Source organism: Protopterus annectens, chromosome 5.part0 (assembly GCF_019279795.1).
Source record: "Protopterus annectens isolate FY-2018-M chromosome 5.part0, PAN1.0, whole genome shotgun sequence".
NCBI classification, from domain to species: domain Eukaryota; kingdom Metazoa; phylum Chordata; order Ceratodontiformes; family Protopteridae; genus Protopterus; species Protopterus annectens.
The window spans coordinates 1,230,559,349-1,230,580,630 of NC_056735.1; the positions used below are offsets into that span (position 1 = coordinate 1,230,559,349).

Consider the following 21,282-nt stretch of genomic DNA (forward strand, 5'->3'; position numbering starts at 1 on the left):
TAGGCAAGATTTAGCTACAAGCATACAAGCAGCCTGGTTGTCTGAAGCAGTACAGAGAACCTGTTCTAGATTCCTCAAGCAGGTCCCCCCTCTCAGTATTTCTAAGCAAGTTTTTGTGCAATTTTAGGTGCATTTTTGGATGCAGATATCCCCCTCAGTAGAACCAAGGTAACTAAGGTTGGGATAACCCGAAGGGGAGTTTACAAAGCCAACAAGGGTAAAAGCAATCCAGGCCTATCTTCAGCCACCCAAGGAGCTAGGAGTTAACAACTGCATCACAGAAGACCACAACTGACAATGAGAAAACAAAACAAAAACCTCCTAATAAAGGAGGCCACTCAGAAACAGCTTTGCCCAATCATAACTACGGACTCAGACAAAAGACAGGGTGGGAAGATTCCCCAGGGGAAAAAAAGGGAAACATCCAGACTACCCCATTCTTTGTGGGCCCCATACTGAACAGGGCTCAAGGACCACCTCTCAGGGAAGGAGGTACCAGAAGGGCAGCCCCAAAAATCTGGCCAAAGAATCTCAAAATAAGAATTGTAGCCAGAGTTCAAATAAGAACCCAGGCAGCCCTAAAAAGAGAGGGTATTGCCAGCCACAGGAAACTGGGAACAATGAATGCAACCAAGATGGCTGCACACTATTAATAGTAACTTTACAAAGTAACCAGCAAAATCAATTTACTTAGGTAAAATTTAGTTAACGGTTAATCACTGCAGTGGCTAGATGTCAGCAACAAAGACATCTGGAGAAAGTAAACTGAAAAGAAAAACTGCAGTGGGGAAGAGCCTTGCATCAGTCTACAGCAAAAAACAGATCAGGTTTCAGCTTCAGTACAGGAAATGGCCTCTAGCCCTTTAGAGGGGAAAAAATGAAATAACTCAGCAGTGTTTAAAACAAATGAGACACTGGAAAAATACATAAAGTCAAATGAAATCTTTAAGTACCTGTTCAGATGAGCTAATAAAACTGCAGAAATCAGACACTGTAATGAGGGAAAGAATGGCTGAATAACAAGCTTCAAAAAAAAAAAAAAACATTTCAAAAAACTCTACAGTTAGAAAACAGGAAATGCAGAAAAAAACTGAGATTTTCTGCTGTACCAGATAAACTGGAAGAAACAGATTGCATACATTTTATGAAAGTACAAATATGCAGCTGGACTGGTATTCCACAGCAGGATTTGTTAATAGAAAGGAAATACTTGAATGCTCCAAATTTGGCCCTGACAAAAAAGACCTACAGTAGTAAAAATGCAGTCAAATCAGCAGAAAGGAAGTGGCGCCTGACAAAATTGTGGCAGAAGGGTAACTATCAATTGGGGGACTCCAGAGTGTTCATGGGAAATGATTATTCAATATACACCAGGCAGAGGTGGAGCAAGCTTATCCTTGCAATTAGAGGATGTCTAGAAGAAGATACCAGATTCAAGTTACAGCAGCCAGCTGTCTTCAGAAAGTACAGTTGTGTATACTTACCATATATGTAGATGTTCGAGTGTATTCACTGTTGCAGTCATCACACTTACGTTATCTGCCTGCAGGCAGCCCTCAGTCGGCCCGAATACCAGAGTCTTGGGATTTCTGCGTCGGTTGCTGTCGCCTCTTCCATGACGTCAGGTCATCAGGGGTATAAAACAGGCAGCCAATGCCATTACATCAGTTTTTCTTGCCCCAAATGTCAGGAGCTCCCCAAATAGGAAGCTAGTGGGTTCCGGCGTGTAGATCACGAGACGATTGCCCGTGAGCTACAACGCCGAAACAAGAAGGCCGCGGCACAGCTAGACCGTAGAGCGGTGCGGCCGAAATACAGATCTGCCGTTGGAACCCACGTCGGTAGGAAAACACATAAATAGCGATAACCCCTAAAGCAAGTACGCTGCAAACCCAAACAGTAAACAAGAGTGGAAGTCAAATCACACGTCAACTGAAATAATCCAAAGTAAAGCATACAAGCACAAACGCCCCACATATACACAGTACACAGGCAAATAAATAAAGGTATAATAAGAAACAACTTACCAGTAGATCAGCTGAAGTCCAGACACACCCGAACAGTAAACAGTGCCAGAAAGTCGGGAATATAATCCATACTAGATGCAGCAGAGTCTTTGTACATGCGCATTAGCATATAGTATGTCCCTGTCAATACAATCCACATTTACAGAATAGATATAGTAACCCTGAAGTATGCAAATGTAATGCAAATGAAATAGCACACATATGAAGTGGAGTGCAACAGAAACAGGAGTTTCAAACTTCATACCCCTTAGAAAGCACATGCTGCTGTAGGACCTGTTAGAGTAACAGCTTCCAAACAAGTAACAGCACTTTACACATAATGTGCCAGTGGTAATTAGTATTGGGAATAATCCATTCCATGTCCCAGGCATAGTGGTGTAAAGCCATGATAGCAACACACAGCATCTGTTCTGGTACAGCCCCCCCCTAGTGCAATGGCAGGTGTGAACATTGAACCTAGGGGAACACTGTCAGACAGGAGTGTCAACCCCACACCTAGTCCACAGCAGCATGAGTGTATTGCAGGGTCTGGAAGACCCATCCAGTGTCTACTGGGGCTGGGGTACAGAAGTAGGCAGGCAAGGGTGCAACACTGAGCTACTTCCCTATGTAACCTCTGTCACTGAAACTGAGACTGGGCCCCACACCCTGATTGGCTAGCAGGAAGAACTGGGAGTTAAAGGGGACATGTACACTACACCTAGAAACTGTGTTTAAAGCAGGCCGTGTAGATGCTTACCACAGTACAAACATTTGTTAGCCCCATGGGTGTGTAAACTGCATATAGTGTCTCCATAGCACAACAGGTAGTCAGACCAAGGTGGAGTACTGACAGCTGCACAGTCAACTGTTGCAGGCAGCACTACAACGCAGGGTCCAACACATGGCGGTGTATAGCAAGTATTGTAACATCTGATAGTGATTTGTAGCAGTGATGTCTCTACATCCAGTTCCCAGCTACACTTGCCATGATGGATACTGAGAGGCCATCAACAAGTGGTGTTACCATGATGGAATCTATGTACCTGTATAGTCCTGGTCAGCTTGGCAACAGATACAGCACAGTGCCCAGCCAACGGGGCAAACCGATGCTGGTAGTGGAGGGATACCTCTACCATTTGGAGCGTGAAGTACCACCTAAACGGTACTGGGCATTTATTGAGCGGAGAGTACAGGCCTGCAGAGGTTGTGCCATCACTGTTCGGCAGGAAGAGGGGGAGGAACTGCTGAAATCACTGCCTCACCAGCACGGGCCAGATGCAACAATAGCCCAGGTTGCTACACTGCGAGCAGAACTGCAGCAGAGGGCAGTAACCGGCAATGAGTTGCCAAGCTTGGTGATGCAGAGTGTCCTAGGCACAGCAGATGAAAATGTACTTCAGGAGATGCCCTGCCATGCCACATTGCGTCATAGCATAACCAGGGTACATTAGAGGGCACGGGCATCCATGACCACACCTCCAGTAACACTCGCAGATATTGATGTCAGCCACTATCCACTCCGTAGTGGCAGCTTTATCCTCCATAGAAGATCTGATATGGATGGGACTGATTCCTTGGTTCTACTTACAACATCACAGAATCTAAGTGATCTGTGTAGATCTGACATCATTCTTGGAGACGGCACCTTCCCTACATGGGCTGATATACGTCGACAGCTGTATACATTACATGGCTGTATTGGGACCCCCACCTCAACAAGGATTGTCCCCCTGGTGTACTGTCTCATGACAAGGAAGTCAGAGTCTGCATACAACAGTATGTGGGAGATATTGAAGAGTATGGCTGCAGAACAGGAGTGTTCCCTGGCTCCACAGTATATAATGACTGATTTCGAGAAGGCAGCGATCTGAGCCAACCGTAAGGCATTCCCTAAGAGTATTCTGAAAGGGTGCCTTTTCCACTTTGCACAGATCATTTGGCGCCAGATCCAGCATAACCACCTTGTGGCCCTCTATGGTACGGACACTGCTTTTTCTATTGCCGTATGCAAGCTGATTGCGTTGGCATTCCTACCAGTGGAAGACGTTGTCCCTGCATTTTTGGACATTGTGGCTACGTTACCTGAATGTGCACAGCCTATTGGCGTATTCCTGGATCATCATTATGTGCGAGGCCGACCACGCAAGTATGCATCCCGCTGCTCTTCACAGCAACGACTACCATCAGCCTATCCTTTGAGATTCTGGAATGTTTGTGATGTCTCTGGCATGGATTTCCCATGGACTAATAACCAGGTAGAGGCATGGCATCGTCGGCTGAAAGTGTTACTGGGACGACCTACTGTGCAGCTATCTGACCTTTTGACTGTCCTGCAACAGGAACAGAACTTAACAGATACCCGTCGAGAATCTCTGTTGCGGGGGATGCCTGTGACACCACGTAGGAAGGCTATTGTTGTAAGGGAGCGTCGTCTAAAACACATCTTGCAACATAAGTGTGACTATAGTGATGTGCAGGATTTTATGATTATATCTGGGTTTAGTATGCACCAAGCACTTCAAACATCACTTTACATTTTGTGTTAATAAAGGCTTTGCCTACAGCACACAGGTTTTACTCTACCACTTTGATGCCCACTTGGCATCCTATGCTAGGCACATGTTACACTGATAGTTGCACATGGTGGTTTCTAGGGGGGTGTAGTGTGTATATCACATAGGGGGTTTGTGTCTCACACCTATGGTTAGGGTGCAGGGGGTTCCTTTATTTCCACAGGGAATTGTCTGCAGGCATTTGTCACTGCAGCTAAACTGCCATACTGCCAGGTGTCCACATCCAGCTGTCTCACAGTGGGGTTGTCGCACCGCCTAGGTGCCTGAACCCGAAGCTAGTATATGGTGTAGAACACCACCAATAAAAAGTAAATACCACTGCCATTAAAAATGGCCATAGAGAGGATAGGTAAAAGGACAGAGAAACCAGGGGGCTGGAGGGAGGGAAACCAGGACTGCAACAGTGAATATACTCGAACATCTACATTTATGTTAAGTGTACACAACTGTACTATGTTCTCTGTGTTTCACTGTTGCAGTCATCACACTTGGGTTGATTCCCAAAGCTTAGGAAGGGTGGAGGCAGTCACGAAGTGTTAGAGCTGGCTAGCAGGCCTTGTAAGACTGCTGTAGCAAATCCAGCTCTGGATTTAGAAAAAATAGGTAAGTGGTAATGCTTGGTGAAGGTGTGTATAGAACTCCAGGTTGCAGCTTCCAGAATGTCCCTGGTAGGGACTCCCCTGAAAAATGTGTAAGTAGCCCTAGTGGAATGCGTTCTGATCCCCTGTGAGGTAGGTTTTCCATGGTGCTTGTAGCAGAAATGGATGCAGTGTGCTATCCATTTGGAAATGGTCTGCTTTGAAATGACCTTGCCCTCTGCCCCTGTAGCAAAGCTGACGAGCAGCTGGTCAGATTTTCTAAAAGCTTTAGTTCTGTCAAGGTAGAACCTGAGCTGTCTGTGCATGTCTAAGTAGTGCAGGATCCTTTCTCCTTTATACTGAAGATTAGGGAAGAAGGTTCGTCAATGGATGGATTGGTTTAAAGCCACACTGGACATCACCTTAGGCATAAAGGACGGGTTAGTTCTGAAGGCAACCCTGTCAGCATGGAAAATAATGAAGGGTTCCACAGCCATTACTGCCTGTAACTCAGACACTCTTCTTGCTGACATTATGGCTAAAAGCAAGGCTGTTTTCCAAGAGAGGAATTTTAACTCTGCTGAAGCAGCAGGTCAAAAGGGGGAAGCGTGAGCTTTTCCAGTACAAAGTTAAGGTCCCAGGCAGGGGTGGGTGCTCTCCTAGGGGGAGTTAAGTTGTTAGCCCCACTCAGGAACTGTTTGATGAGAGGGTGAGAAAAGAGAGGTGGCTCAGTATTATAATGAGCTGAGACGGTAGAGACATGAATCTTAATGGAGGAGGAGGACAGGCCTCTCTGGAGTAACTCTGCTAGGTAATCCAGGATTTGAGGTAAGGAGGGCACTGCTGTGTCCTTTCCTTGAGACTGATTCCAAGAACAATATCTTTTCCACTTTTCAGCATAGGATTTCCTAGTACTAGGCCTTCTGGTCTCAAGAATGCCGTCCAGCACCTGTTTGCTGAGGGTTGCTGGTGGTGTATTCAGACGATAAGCCAGGCTGCAAGGTTTAGGGTTTGCAACTGTGGATGCAAAATCTATCCCTCCTGCCGAGACAGCAGGGAAGGTGTCTGGTGAAGGTGCCAGGGTGGCACTATTGTCAGACTGCGTAGGAGTGGGTACCAGTGCTGGCGTGGCCAGTCTGGGGCAATAAGAATTGCCCTTGGCCTGTCCTGTTTGATCTTGAGGAGGGCCACAGGGGGAAAGGCATAAATTGAGAGGTTTTCCTATTTGAAGGATAGGGCATCCACCTTCCAGGCCCAGCTGTGAGGGTTCCTAGTGCAGAATTTGCTCAACTGGTGGTTCTCAGGGGAGGCAAAGAGGTCCACCTCTATTAGAAGCTTGAAGGTGATGGGCTCCAATTTCCACTCGTGTTGGTCTAGGAGACTTCTGCTTAAGTCGTCTGCCAGTGAATTGTGTTTGCATGGCAGCAATTGAGCTTATAGATGCACCACTTGGTTGCTCAAGGCTGTGTTCCACAGGGTCCAGGGTCGTGGCTAACCTGCAGAGTGGGTAAGAATGGGTTCATCCCTGCTTATTTATGTACCACATAACTGTGGTGTTGTCTGTTTTTATCAGCAGCTGTCCATGAAGGATTAGTTATTTGAAGGCTGTCAGTGCATTCTGTATAGCTAGCATCTCTTTTTGATTGATCTAAAGCCTAGCACTTGCTCACTAAAGCAATTATATAAGTCAGCACTAAAAAATTAAAAGCACTACACCCACACAAACTCCCCTTGAGTACCTTGTTCCCCATTGGCCCTTTTTTCAGTTATAAAGGAATTCCCAATAATATTCTAGCATGTCCAAAGGTCAGTTGTCAATCTCCTCTCCGGTCCAGCTGATGAATCTGGGAATCTTGAGGCAATGCTACAACTGCCTCATGTACACAGACAACCCTCTCCTCCTCCCAACAAATTCCAACACATGTGAGAGATGCAACCATATAGCCAAACTGGAGGCTAAGCTCTCTCAACTCAGTACTGGCGTAACCAGTCAGGAGGAGAAGGAAACCACACTCACTACATTTCCAGTCTCACATAAACCTACCACGACAGCAAACCAAACACATAAACACACAAAAACATACTCGGAGGCCCTAAATAAAAATCTGCCAAACACACTTTGGCTAAACAACACACCTGATACACTTGTAATAGGTGACTCTATCGTCAGGCACACTGATGTCCCGCACACTGACGTCCCGCTCACCAGGCTGAACAAGGAGAAGGTCACGGTGAGCTGCCTGTCGAGCGCTAGGATCCGCCATATAACACAAGCACTCAGGTCACTCCAAGGCAAGTACAAATATGACTCAGTCATTGTCCACGCTGGTGTGAATGACCTGAGACGTACCTCCCTGGACTACATGAAGAGAGACATAGAGGAGCTCTCTGAGCATGTAGCCCAGGCCGGTATGACCCTGACCTTGAGTAGCATCTTACCCTCACCAAGAATGATGCCACAATATGAAGACAAGATGATCAATTTCAACGAAATTCAAAGGGGATCCAATGCCTGTCAACCTGGGATGACATGCTCGACAAGCCACGATGCTTCGCTAGGGACGGCTTGCACCTGTCACCCCTGGGCTTTCGGATATTGGCAAAGGCTCTTGCCACCCCCATAGTGCCTTTTTTGGGCAAGGCTCAAAAGACAAACCCACCTCCATAGGTATCACAAGGGATAAGAAACTAAGAGTAATGCTACTCAATGCCAGAAGTCTAAACCTCAAGATGCACTCACTCGAAACTCTCCTTAGCATGGAGAACATCGATATCTGTGCAGTAACAGAAACCAGGGTCAAGGCTCCCGAGAGCACCCCAGCCCTACCAGGTTATACCTCATACCATGTTTTTCGGCCCCAAAACTTGGACCGAACCACAAAAGGAGGGGGAGTATCAATATTCGTCAAAGATACCCACACCTCCAGGTTGGTGGCACAGCACGAAGCATCAGAGACTATCCATGTGCAACTAACAGTGGGTAAAACTGCCTTCCAGTTTATAGCCTGCTACAGACCACCCTCCCAAACCCAGGAACCCCATTCAGCCTTCCTGAGAACACTGGAAAATATGAAGGTCTCTCCAAACACCATTATATTGGGCGACTTCAACTACCCAAACATAGACTGGGAGCATTACTCTAGCTCCAACACCCTAGCCCAAAGGTTCCTAGAATTTATAAACTCAAATGCTATGGAACAGCTTGTTACCACTCCCACAAGAGGGGAAAACATACTGGACCTGATCATCACCAACATGAGGTCTCTATGCTCCAGACCAGAAGTGTATCCCTCACTGGTAAGATCAGACCATAAACTAATCTCACTAGATATTCACATCCTGACCCCAGCCCCTGCCCAGAAAACCACAGTGAAAAACTTCTCTAAAGCAAATTTCACACTCCTCAAAACCGAGGTGGAATCCTTCAAAGCCCCCGGGCCTGTGGAAAATATGGCCCAGACCGCAGAATCCTTTATAAACGCATTCTATGAACACCTTCAGGAATGCATGGATCATGCAATCCCAAACAAAACCAAGACCCAATCCTCCAAAGGCAGGCGTCCTGTCTGGTGGACCCCAGCCATAAACAAACTATACAATAGAAGGAGGAAGCTACTACATGACAGAGCAAAATCCCAAAAAGGGAAGGCATCTCTGATCAGTATTAGCAAAAAACTACGGGCACTCATAAAATCGTCTAAGGCCAGCTTCGAGAGGAAAAATTGCACAGGACACTAAGGATAATCACAAGGCTTTCTTTAGTTATGTTAGGAACCTGGGTGGGAATTCCCAGATATGCTCAAAATTAGTCCAAAATGACAAAAAATACACCGAACCCACAGATATTGCCAACATCCTAGCTGACAGGTTCAGCACAAACTTCTCCCCTCTTCCCCACCAAAAGGGCAAATATCTATCCCAGCAGAGTGCTGCCCCCCTGACATCTCAGATGCTCAGGTAAGAGCCGCCCTCTCCAAAGCAAAAAACACAGCATCAATGGGACCAGATGGTGTCCCGGGCTGCATCCTACATGAACTCCAAGAAGAACTAAACCCAAACATAAAACTACAGTTCAATCTCAGCCTTACTACAGGATATGTACCCAAAGAGTGGCGTACAGCAACAGTGGTCCCTCTCCACAAAGGTGGTACCTCAATGGATCCTGGAAACTATCGCCCCATAAGCCTGACTAGCCTGGTCTGCAAAGCTATGGAAAGGATCATCATGGACCTCATAAATAAAGATATTGGGGACCTACAGACACTGGATCCTACCCAGTTCGGCTTTGTTAAGGGCAGATCCTGCCTCTTAAACCTGGTCGATTTCTTTGAAACAGTCACCACGGCCATTGACGAGGGGAAGCTGGTCCACACAGCCTACCTGGACCTCGCAAAAGCCTTCGATACAATACCCCACTCGGGCATTATAGATAATCTCACCAACTTAAATATAAACCCCTATGTCACTAGATGGGTTACAAACTGGCTCAAGGACAGAACCCACATGGTTAGAATTGCTGAAGCCATGTCAGACTCCAAACCAGTTACAAGTGGCTTCCCACAAGGCTCAGTCCTGGGACCTCTCTTGTTCGGTATATATTTCTCGGGGGTACAGGCCAACACGGAAGGACTGTGGCTGACCAAGTTCGCAGATGACTGCAAACTGGGCGCCATAATCGACTCTTCAGCCAACACAAGCATCCTACAAAAGGGCCTCATAGAAACAGACAACTGGTGCCAGAGCCATGGCCTCAAGCTAAACGCCAAAAAGTGTATAGTCATCCCCTTCGGCAAAAACAAAGTGCCCACAAATTACCACATAGATGGTAATCCATTAAGTACGGAAGTAGTAATTAGGGACCTGGGGACCCAAGTTGATAGCAATCTCTCATTCGACAACCACGTGGCCAAAGTGGTTAGAAAATCATTTTATATAGCCCACCTAATCATGAAGGGATTCACATCTAGATCAGGGGAGGTCATCGTGCCTCTTTACTCATCCCTCATCAGGCCCATAATTGAGTACAATGCCCCTTTTGGGATGTACCTTACCAGACACCTGCAGCAACTGGAAAGACCCCAAAAGTACCTCACCAAGAGGATCAAAGGGCTCAAACAGATGCCATATGCTGCCCGGTTAAAGAAACTCCAGCTCTACTCAGTGGCATACCGCCTGCTCAGAGGCCATCTGTGCCTGACGTATAAAGCCATGTCCAACCTGGAATTAATGGACATGCTGCACCTCAGAAAATCCAAATCCCATCGAGCTACGCGCTCGAGAGACTTGAACCTCAGCACTGAAATAAATAGGACATGCTGGAGGGGCAGATTCGTAACCCAGAAGCTCCCTTCACTCTGGAATAAAATCCCAGTCCAGGTTAGGCAGAGTCCCTCATTGACTCTCTTCAAGAGGAATCTTGATGAGTGGATGGGAGATCGTAGATTTACTCCGGGTATCACTTCTGTGTCACTGTTAGACAGATGCACAGTATACTAACCTTGAAAAAGGGCATAGCAAAATTCATTTTAAAATGGGTGGCGAAACCCAAACACACTCTGGCTAGGCTTGTAAATGCCCTAGGGCAGATAGCCTAGTATGAACCTATGAACCTATGTGCAGGAGAATTTGTCCTGGGCTCCACTTGCCCTGAATGCATTTGCCTGCCATGTGAGCCCCCCATGCATAGTCTGATGCGTCTGTTGTCAGGGTTCGAGCGGCGAGGGTTTGAGTGAAAGGCAGTCCCTTGTTGTGGTTGCATGCTTCTGCCCACCAAAGGAACTCTGCCCTTAGACAAGGTATGATAGGAATGACTGTTTCCAGACCCTGAGAAAGTTGGCACAAAAGACTTTTTAAGTACCACTGAAGTTTCCTCATATGCAGTCTTGCATATGGAATTGGCAGAATGCAGGCCATGAACCCTAGGGTTTGCAGTATTTTGCTTGCAGATATCTGGGTTTTGGTGGCCATTTGTTTGAAGTAGTTGGTCAAATAGACCAGTTTTTCTGGAGTGAGAAATGCCATCTGGGAAGTTGTGTTCAAGCTTGCTCCCAGGAACAAAATTTTTTTGACTGGGCACCAGCTGTGATTTCTTTTCGTTGATGGTGTACCCCAATGAAGGCAGGAGTCTTTTTACAAATACCAGGTGCTGAAGTAGCAATTCCTGACTGTCCGTCTGAATCAGACAATCGTCCAAGTATGGGAACATTTGGATATTTCTCTGCCTGCAGTATGCAATGGCTGGAGTCAGGCACTTTGTGAATACTCTGGGCGTAGTAGATAAGCCAAAGGGAAGTGCAGAGAATTTATATTGCATAGAGCCTGCCCTGAAGCATAGATATTTCCTGCAAGACTCCCTTATGGGGATGTGCAGATAAGCTTCTTTTAAGTCTAGGGTAACTAACCAGGCATCCTTGGCTAGCATAGAGAGAAGCTGTTGCAGGGTAAGAATTTTGAATTTTGGGACCACCAGAAATGTGTTGAGAATTGCTAGATCCAAGATTGAGCACCAAGAGCCCTCTTTTCTGGGCACCAGGAACAGTCTGGAGTAGAAACCCTGTCCCCTTTGTTCTACTGCAACAGGTTGAACTGCCCTGATATTGAGTAGGGAAAGTACTTGCTTTTGAGCCTCTGCCCACTGGTTTGGAGGAAGGTCTGGAAACTCACTTGGGGTTGGCAGCGAATGGAAGTAGAATCTGTACCTCTGGGGTACAATGTTTAGGACCCATCGGTCCTGAGTAATGGACATCAGTTTTTTGCATGAAGGGCAAGTTTTCCTCCTAGGGGTGCAAGTAATTGGCCAGGACTGGGAAAGATAAATGAAAAGTCATTGTGAACTTTATCCATAAGGGGGTGGCTTACCACTCTCTGTTTTTGAGGTGGGGGTATTCCATTGTTTAGATCTCTGCATACCCTGAGACTGTAGTCTGGGTGGTCTGTTTCCCCTGGGTTTGGACTGATAAGGCCTGGAAGGGGCTGGAAAGGACCAGTTTTTAGAAGGCTAACGCTTACCGAATCTAGGTGGCTGCACTTGTAAGAATTCTTTAACAATTTGCATAGATTTAGCTTTTTCTTCCATCTTTTTAAGAACCTCTTCTGCTTTGATGCCAAACAAACAGTCCTTATTTAAAGGAGTATCTAGTAATTTTGATTTGACATGATCTGGCACAGTTTGTTCCTTCAGCCAAGCATGCCTTCTCAGTACAGACCCAGTGACTGCAGCCCTGCAAGATGCTTCTAGGGCATCAAAGTCAAACTGCAAAGTATCCCTACTAACTTGGTTTGCAGAAAGCATTAACTCTTGTAAATCTTTACTTTCTGCACAATCAGGAAGTAACACCATTTTTTTTGTTTAATTAGTTCCATAATATGTTGCTGGTATTTCAACATGTGAAACTAGCAATTCAATGCCCTAATGGCAATAGTTGCAGAGGTATATACCTTCTTACCCCATCTGTCTAAAGCTCTGGAATCCCTGTCTGAAGGGGTAGGGTTTTTGGCTGTAGTAGCCTTAATACCTTTAGGTCCCTGGGAACTGGTCTCTGGATCCGCAGTAGGATTCTTAAAGAGAAATTTGTGAGAATCAGGAACTCTGCAGTACCTGTCAAGTTTTCTAGGGGCCGGTGGTAAAGTGTCTGGAGTAAGACTGGATTCCACGAAGACATCAACTATAACATCCAGGACAAGGAGTATAGCTAGAGGCCTGTGCTGAGGCAACTTTAAAAATTCTCCGAGTCTCTTTTTGAAGGGTAGTCCTGGCATTCCCAGCGGAAATGCTCTCTCAAAGTATGCAAGGTTTCACCAAAAGAAAAATCCTCCGAGGGGAGGCAGAGGGAATGGATTCCTCTGCATCTGAATCCTCACAGGTTGATAAGGGTATGTCCTGGTAATCAGAAGGGTCAGAGTCATCAGACTTCTGGTCTGGAGAATCAGAATGAAACTCAGTTCTTTGTCTCTTAGCAGGGGCAGGCTGGCTTCCCCTAATTAGGGTAATTTGGTCATTGGTTTTCTAGGCGTAGTGCGTACTCTGGGCCTGAGAAACTCTGTAGTTTTAGCTAAAAACGAAGTAGTCAGTTTAATTCGAACATCGGTAGGTCGGAATACACCCTCTGAAGCTGGTGTCTGCACAGGGGCTCCAGACTTATCCAAGGTAGCCACATCTGCAGATTCCATAGTCGAAAAAGCATCTTGCGGCACACCGGACTCTGAATGGGTCTCAGCAGAGGCCTACGAATCTGCAGAAGTGGGTATCAGGGGCTGCAAAAATTCCCCTCACTGAGTACCGGCGGACTGGCGACTAGCTTAACGGAAGCATCGTCGGCGATTTTGGACCTATGCGGTCTGTCTCTGTCTTTATCTTTAAGTTTTTTCAGATCATCGGTAGTCGGATGGCTTATCAAAGCCATTTCGGAATATGGAGAACGACAGCGAAAGAATTTAGCGACAAAGATAGCCTGACGATGAATGGTTCGGTCGTTAAACAAGGCACAAAACCGACAGCAAGGGACGTTGTGGTCTGGGCCTAAACAGGTGACGCAGTAAGAATGAAAATCTCTGTGAGGTATTTGTTTCCACAGGCAAGACAACTGTTACATTTTTCTAACATCGGTTAGAGCAAGAAAAATGATCCCCAATGGGGTACTTGGCTTTAGAAGATTTCAGGTTTGAAACTCGAAAAACAAAAATTTCAGGTAGAGGCAGACCGGCACTTGCAAACTGCTTCTGCTTCGGGCTCTTTCTCGGCAAGAAAGACTGATGTAATGGCTTCGGCTGCCCGTTTTATTCCCCTGATGACCTGACACCATGGAAGAGGCGACAGCATCCGAAGCAGAAATCCCAAGACTCTGGTATTCGGGCCGACTGAGGGCTACCTGCAGGCAAATAACCCAAGTGTGATGACTGCAACAGTGAAACAAGAAGATCATCATATATTTTACTAAAGAAGCGAATACATTCTTGGATGCAGATGCAGAACAGGTAAAGGAAGAAATAACGTTTACAAAAAAAAGTGAGACACCAAGTTAAAGGGGATTCTGCTTCTCATTCCTCTTCCAGTGGCACACCCCACAGACATAATTTGCCAATAAATCTTTTTCCAGTGTTCCAAAGAAAAATGAAAGAGACAGAAAAAAAGCATGAGCTGTAAAAAAACAGCAGTACCCTGGATATAAACCAAAGACCGATCTTGGGTGATCAAAATGATGAAGAGAACCAGCAAGAAATAAATGGATGAACTATAAAGTGACATTACCACAAGACAAAGAATGGACATAAGAACTGTGCTTCAAACAGGTAGAGGAGATGAAAAAAAAAAAAAAGACTGGGAGTTGTGAATTATTTTAAACTGGTGGGAGGACTGCAAAGTTTAATTTTCCAGTTTACAATCATATGTTCGGCAATTGAAAGGTCGAGACAAGCTGTACGAATCCCAAGTCAACAATCAGAAAGTTGACTACTGACATTACAGACTGTCCAAATTGACACCCTTTGGGACCCATGTTAGAGGTTGTCAATGGGTCTGGAGCAGTAGGGAATATCGACATTTGGTCTCATTTTTGTGCAAGCAGGTATTCAGCATACATGCAGATTTTCGAGGAAAGGTCCGGTGATTTAGTAGGCTCAGCATCCCAAACACTGAGTATTCAATAGCAAACAATTTCCCACTTTGTCATTAATGTTTAGGAGAATTATAAAGGAACTGAAGATGTAACTAATTAAACACCTTTATTGAATTATCACTCATATCCCGCGGTGGTGGTGCTGCGGTAGCGTTGTCGCCTCACAGTAAGACGCTGTCCGGTTCGATTCTCAGCTAGAGCGTCTTCTGCGTGGAGATATGCGTGAATGAGCGTACCTTTGTTGAAGGTTGTGCGTCAGGGCTGGTAACTCGGCACGCAAAAATCAACTACCAATCATTAGCGGACTGGAGTTCCGCTGTTGCGACCCCTAACCGGGAAAAGCCGAAAGACACAATTGAATTATCACTTAAGAGATAGGGAAACATACATTCATACGCAAGAAAACAAACCAAATTAACATATTCACACTTATACAAACATCAATCCAACATTACATAAACTGATCAATTCCTGTCTTCCTTTAAACCCCATTCCTCCTCAATCCAACATTACATAAACTGATAAGTTCATAGGTAGGTACTAGACTATCTGCCCGAGGGCATTTATAAGCCTAGCCAGAGTGCATCTGCTTTCGCCGTCCCATTGATTAATTAACTGAGCCTCTGTCAAGAAGAGCCAATGAAGTGATCCCAGGGGTGTATTTTCTGTTACCCATCCACTCGTCAAGGTTTCTCTTGAAGAGTGTTAGTGAGGGGCTGTGCCTAAAGTAGTTAGGAATTTTGTTCCAAAGCATAGGGAGTCTATGTGACAGGAATCTTATCCCTCCAGCATGTTCTATTCATTGTTGTGGCAAGGTTTAGCTCACTAGAGCGAGTGGCTGGCAGTGACTTGGATTTCTTTAGGAGGAGAATGTCCATCAAATCTGAGTTGATCAATTCCTGTCTTCTCTTAAACCTCATTCCTCCTCCAGAACATTATTCTGCATGTACTGTTCCCATAACTTCCATTTTTGTCTATGTAATTTAATCTTACCCTTTTTTAAAGATTCCACTTTCAGTTCTTTTATCTCGGTTACAATATAAAACAGCTTCAAAATACAGCTGGTTTAGACTTTGATTTCCATTGTTTTTTTTTTTATATAGTATTTGATTTCTGGCAGCCACCAGAATTAAACTTAAGGTCTTATTATATCTAGGCAATACAGATCATGTATCCCCACCTCAAAAAAAAAAAAAAAATTTCCTTAGTTACACCCGTTTGCTCTCCTAATATTTCTGACAGAGTACTACGCAGGGAAGTACTCTGTAGGAACTTTTAAAGTCTGCTAACTCATTACACTCCCAAAACATATGTTCTCAGTTACCTCTTTCGTCTCCATCCCACCTCCAACATTTGCCATTTAGCTGAGGAAAAAATCTAGAGTATGCTTAGGGTATAAAAAAATACATATTCAAACACTTCCAAGCAAAAATCCTGAAATCCTCTTGACTTTGTTGCATATCGGAAAGTCATACATATGTCCTCCCATTGTTTCCCTGTGAGTTGCTTAACAAATCTCGCTTTCCAATCTTTTCTAACCTCCTACAACTGACTCCTACAATTGTTGTGCAATATTTTATATGCCCTATAATTATTTCTTTTTTTTTTAAACAGCAGCATCTGTTCTAGACAACTAAAAACTCTACTAGAGAAGGTCTTTCACTTAGGATCCCCTGTCCCGCTCTCTTTGCCTATACTCTGATATCAGTTCCTGATAGGGAACATAGTCTCTAGTCTGCAGTCCAAATATCTTCTTGGCCTTTTCCCACTCTGTTACCTTTTTCTCTCTAGTTATTTGCTCACAATACCTTGGGTTCCTTTGCCAGTTCTCTCCAGTAAATTCCAACCTGGCAGGCTGTGATCACCTTAAAGAAACTCTGGTGCCAGTAATGTACCATGTACTGCAGAGTATACTCATGGATGCACTCATTTACACACACGCACACAAAACACCAGACATGCCAAACCATTACCATTTGCTCTTACACAGACTGATCCTCAACCTCAAGAACTAATCACTTGCTGAAACGCTACACCTCTAGCCTCTTGAGTGAGATCATACAAGAAATAAACTCAACTGTAATGCAATTTAACTTGTTTCTCATTTAATGTACCCATATCAGAAATGAAATTAAAAAGAGACATTAATGGATAGTTGCTATGGACAATGAATTCTGTTAAGCAGATACACGTTTTATCTAGTGACCTGTTCAACCCCCCACCCCACCCCCAACAAATGAACCTGCATGAAAAAATTGTTCATGACGACGACTGGGGTGTACATTCCCTACAGCAGTATTGGACAGTGTTGAAGGACTGCATGTAAAACACTGCTATCAGTTACAACAAAGAATACAAGGTCAGTCTATGGATTAGTTCAGCAAAGGTTGGGTGGGTGGCCTAATGGTTAAGGTGCTTGCCTTACAAACACAAGGTGCAGGGTTTGAGTCTCACAAGGGGTAATTGGCTAGGCTTAAATTGGCTCGCAAGGGCAGTTAGCTTAGTACTAACCTATGAACCTATTATCTATTACTAGGTAAAAGAAGAGAAAGCAATACCATGTGCTAACTGAAAACATTTATTCTCGTGGCTGGGTTTATTGGGTCTTTTTTTTTTTTTTTGCTAAAATGCACCAATGAACATACATCTCAAATTTCTAGATTTTCGCAGAATGCCTATATTTTTGGCTCATATTTTTAGTCTGTTCCTCATAAAATTTGTGGTTTTCTGACAAATCACTAGGATTATCGGAGGATAGAGGTTACTGAACAATAACATGCATTTGAGTTTCAGACTTCAAATCCTTCAGAAAATGTATGCTAAAACAAACCCTGTTACTCCAGCAACTTTAAGTTTTTAACAGCAACATTTAAAATATGTCCCTATTTTTAGACCTTTGTCCCCCATTTTGTCGGGCTTTTGTCCAGATTTCTTGCATTAAGAGGCTGAGGCGCATTTCCAGTGAGATATATCTATCCCAAGACTACTGAGGGTTGATTTTTTTAAGTTAAAAAATAACTGGAGTTTATTAAAATTAAAAGCAAAATACTACTGCTACTGAGCTACCCTCAGCACCTCACACTCTGGGCTCGTCACTTGACACCAAAAAAAGAAACAATTTTGTTCAAGGCAAAGCAAGCAAAGTAGTAAATAAAAAAAAAAGTGTTCACAAGTAAGCATCGAATAACATTTCACTGACACTACTTGAGCTAATACCACTAAGGTTGACGCACACTGCTTCTCAATCAATCGCAGTACAGTGAAGACTGGAAAATTAGCCCTTTCCACAGTGTAGTGAGATCTTGAAGTTTGTATATATAATTAGCAGGGATGTGGGGGTTGCAGCCCCCCACAACAGCGAAAGTCAATGAATGGCATTTTTGATGATATGCCGTTTGTTGAAGTGGGCTTTCGCCGATTTAGTATAGACCCCAATGCCAGACCACAAACTAGCAAATCAAGCATCAGTAGAGTATTAACAGTCAACATTCACAAACTGAACACACACAGGGCAACCGTCACTTAATTGTAGGAATACAGCAGTATTAGGAAAGTTGCTTCCCACTACATGGTTTACCAAGTAACCAAAAGCATACCTAACGTGCACACATACACATTTTCTGCTCATCTACCCTCCATCAAATTAGCGAATAAAGATTTTAGTCACAGATAAATCTGATTAGAGCTCTATCAAGACCAACTTCCCCTTTAGAGTTGGGCCCAGGAACTAGCTTTCTGGGGCTTCTGATGTGTCTCATATTCTGAACAGCAGTTTGTGGCATGCCAACACTAGAGATTTACCGGGAAAGCTAGATGGCTTATAAAATAATCTTTATCATTTGAATTATAACCCTTGTAAGGGCCTTTGGCAAATGGTTACAGCACAGATGTGTATAAAAAGGACAACATGTTACCTGAACAGACTTCAAGCATCAGGATAAGACAGGATAGCTTCTCTGTGAATCAACACACTCATGTGCAGCAGTAAATAATACAGCCAGCCAACAAGTAAGGGGACAACATTCCTATGTACATTCCAACAACAGAAAAACACCCACTTATAAGGGCTATAAATAAATAAATCATGGTGTGTATATGAAAAAGAGTAGCATAACACCTGAAGTCCAGCCTTACATGACAGCTGCACATCGTAAATCAATGCAATGCAGTACTTTAACAAGCATAATGAATGGTTGTGCAGTAGTGATAAAGCTATGGCTTTCAAAAGCCGCTCATATACTGAATGAAACACACCAAAAGAAAGGAGGTCTAACAACATTATTCTAACAGCTGCAACAGTACAATACATTTCTACACAAGTAAAAGGCAATCAGTATATAGACAATTAGAAGCCTATCCAATAAACCATAATCAAAAAGCACCAAAGAGCACTGAATAAGGCAAAACTAACTAGAATCGACAGATTTTGAGGATGTCCATCCAATTACCAAGAATTACCTTGAAAGTGGGAGAGTGCTACTTTGTTGGACATGTGGTGGGACTTGGTTCCAGAGGTGGAGGAAACTTGGGACATGGATCAAGCACTCTAATGTCTTATTTACCTACCGAAGCTTTAAACCCTTTAAACAAATATTTGATGAACCAGTTCTGCAAAGTCAAGTCAGTCAACAAGGGTCAAGTTTTTCATAGATTGAAAGAAGAGACAAAAATCACTATGGAAAAGTCTAAAGTAACAGTACACGGGACACGAAAGAAAGTCTATCTGTATACCTGATATTTTTGTTAGGAATATCTGAGGTATCTCAAATTGTGGGATCTTTCATTAGATGCATGCCAAAAGGGATACTGCATTCAAAAGCATAACTCGTAATAGGAGAATAAAGACTTCCTTGCCTTGGATGTAGAGAAAATACCTTTGGAAATTAGTTGATAGCAATTCCAAATTACTTCAAAGACATGAGTACCTGGATTCCTTAATGCGTCTAAATACAGGGGTGTGTCACCCAAGTGTTACAATGTATACATATTTTGTTTACCAGAATTATACTACATTTTCTCATGTTTAATTTAAGACCACTGTCCTTGTACCAAATGTTGCCACCAACCAATTTACAGCCATCCTTAAAATTTAGAAAACTACAGGCCAGGAGTTTGAAGTTCTGAGAAGCACGAGTCCAGTACATCCCCATGGTACACCACTAGTAATTTTTGTTGCCTTCAGAAGAAGCACATGATTCTGTCAGACAGAGAGCTGACTATTCACCACAAAACAGATGGACCTGTATTCAGATTTACAAGTCTGTCAATAGTATTTGCATGGGGAAGTGTGTCAAATGCCTTGGCCAGGCCCAGATATGCTGTATGGCAAATGGACATCCATTACGTCAGTGATGTTTTCAAAGAAAATAGACGATAACAAGCAGGAGGGTCTATATTCGCTTGCCGAATGTGAATTACATCGAACTGCTTATCCTCAAACACTATCCAGTGAAACTCCTGTTCATCGAAAACAAAGTAATCTCATAGCCATAGTTGACCAACATACACACAACGGAAGGCAGTAGAGGCTTGCAGGTATGCTAGGGATAAGGAAATCTGCCCTTGCCCTACTGCAGTGCAATCGTGGAGTTGGTATATATAATTAGTGGGGGGGCACAGCCCCCCACACAAGAAGGATCTGCTCAACTGAATTCTCATGTGGGGGACTGTGCCCCACACATCCCCACTAATTATATATACTAAATGCGAGATCTCACTACATTACAGAAACAGCAGATTTCCTTATCCATAGCATACCTGTAAGCCCATACTCCCTTCTGTTGTGTGTATGTTGGCCAACTATGGCTACGAGATTATTTTGTTTGCAATGATGTGCATTTTCGATGAACATGACTTTCACTGGACAGTGTTTGAGGATAAGCAGTTCGCTGTAATTCACATTCTATGACCGAACATAGACCCCAGGCAGGACCTACCTTTCACAAATCAAACTGGACATGGTCTAAGGTTAAGACTTCAATGTCCAGGCCTTTGATATTATGTTCCACAGCTTTACACATGAAGCTAGTGAGACTAGCAGGTTTCTAGTTACCGCAGCCTATGGTTGGGCCAACCTTCTGTAACAGCATTTCAATAACCGTTTTTCCAGGCTTTGGGAATATAAGCAGCACAACGACTTAGATTAAATTAAACTGGTTAAATATGGTTAAGATAGGCCATATTTCATACTAGCAGTCAAGGAACCTAGTATATTCAAAGGGGCCATGGAGAAGGTGTTCTTAGTTTGCATCTGACAGGGCTGACAAGGCATGTTCCATAGTAAATAGAAAGGGTGGATGGAACTGTGGAACAGCTGTAAACTATCAATGCAGTACGGTCTGCACTAAATTTGTCAGCGAAGAGTTTATCTACTTCCTTTCAGTCAGACTGGGCAATATTATTGGAGACTAGCTTCTAATATTTGGTTTTAATTCTTAACTTCTTGAGTTACTTAAAAATCTACAGTCATTTTTGGTTTCAGTGGTTATTTTAAGTTTATATTCAGCTT

General features: G+C 43.9%; 1 protein-coding gene across 2 annotated transcripts in view; it reads right to left on the bottom strand.

Moving 5' to 3' along the window:
- LOC122801610 (CLK4 associating serine/arginine rich protein) overlaps nt 1-21,282 on the bottom strand; it is a 1,938,306-nt gene that overhangs the window by 1,849,156 nt on the left and 67,868 nt on the right. The window lies entirely within an intron of this gene.